The 1672-nt window shown below is 48.5% G+C and overlaps 1 pseudogene; it reads right to left on the bottom strand.

Annotated features, from left to right (window-relative positions):
• Positions 1–1672, bottom strand: part of LOC107694616 (uncharacterized) — a 55853-nt pseudogene that overhangs the window by 7356 nt on the left and 46825 nt on the right.

Genomic DNA, 1672 nt, shown 5'->3' with positions numbered 1-1672 from the left:
TAGGCCAGCCTGTAAAGGGGGCGTGAGCGCAGACCACCCTGCCGGTTGATGTAGTAGACCACCAATGTGTTGTCTGTGCGGACAAGCACATGATGTTCCCTTAGGTCTGGAAGGAAGTGTTTTAGAGCTCGAAACACGGCCAACATCTCCAGGCAGTTGATGTGCCACATGAGATGATGGCCTTCCCACAGACCTTGGGCAGAACGGCCACTCATGACTGCCCCCCAACCCATGAGGGAGGCGTCCGTCATTAGCGTTACATGACGACAAGGAGCCCCCATCGATGGACCTTGAGACAGGGACCAAGGTTTCTTCCACATGTCTAAGGCACGTAAGCATTGCCGCGTGACCTTGATTATGCGAAGCGGGTTGCCCCTTGGGGAAAACCCCTTGGCCCTGAGCCACCACTGCAAGGGACTCATGTACAGCAGGCCAAAAGGTATCACATTGGACGCAGCTTGCATCAGACCCAACAGTCTCTGAAACTGTTTGACAATAAGTGGCTGACCTTCTCTCACTCCCCTCACGACTGTGAGAATCGCTTTGATACGAGCAGGAGACAACTGTGCCTGCATAGTTGTCGAATCCCACACCACGCCCAGATAAGTGGTCCTCTGTAGTGGAGAAACCACACTTTTCTTGGCGTTCAGCCGTAACCCCAGCTCTCTCATATGGGCGAGGACGACATCTCGATGTCGAGCCGCCATCTGCTCTGACTGAGTTAAAATCAACCAATCGTCAATGTAAAGGCCCGTTCACACCAAGCACGATAACTATAAAGATAAAGATAACGATAAAGATATAGTTCTAAAAATCGTTCTCAGTATTAAAGAATAGCATAGTTCACACCACAACTATTACGATAATGATACAGAGGAACGATATCGTTGTGATCACTTTCAAAATGATTTTTTTCCAGCTGATGAACGATAAAACACTGACAGCCAATCAGAATCCATCCTGCTGTAACGAGCTCAAGAATTTAAAGCGACAGACGCATGTGCGCTTAGAATAAACAGACGATATTGTTCACTGGTGTGGGCACTAATATCGTTATCTTTATAGTTATCTTCATAGTTATCGCTCTTGGTGTGAACGGGGCTTTATTCAGTATGCGGATGCCCTGGAGTCGCAGCGGAGCCAGTGCCGCATCCACACACTTCGTGAAAGTGCGGGGTGAGAGTGATAGACTGAATGGAATAACCCAATATTGGTATGCTTCGCAAACCTGAGGAACTTCCTGTGTTGAGGAAGGATGGATACATGTAAGTATGCGTCCGTGAGATCTATCGTGACAAACCAGTCCTCGGACCTGATTTGAGACACCATCTGTTTGATCGTAAGCATCTTGAACCGAAATCGTTTGATAGCATGGTTCAGTAGACACAGATCTATGATCGGACACAACCCCCGATCCTTCTTCGGAACAATGAAGTAACGGCTGTAGAACCCTGATTCTCTCGAGAGAGGAGGAACACACTCTATGACCTCCTTCCTCAAGAGAGTTTCTACTTCCTGTTCCAATACCTGAGAGCCTGCTCGGGGCCCACTAATGTAGGAATAACCCCATTGAAGCGAGGTGGACGAGAACCGAACTGATTTCTGTAACCTCTCTCTACAGTCTGCAGGACCCATTGTGAGACATTCGGCAGAAGTTTCCACGCTGCCAGAA

This window comes from Sinocyclocheilus anshuiensis, unplaced genomic scaffold (assembly GCF_001515605.1).
Source record: "Sinocyclocheilus anshuiensis isolate Anshui unplaced genomic scaffold, SAMN03320099.WGS_v1.1 scaffold3283, whole genome shotgun sequence".
Lineage (NCBI taxonomy): Eukaryota > Metazoa > Chordata > Actinopteri > Cypriniformes > Cyprinidae > Sinocyclocheilus > Sinocyclocheilus anshuiensis.
Note: the sequence above shows the minus strand (reverse complement) of the source record. Positions and strands in the feature narration are given on the sequence as shown.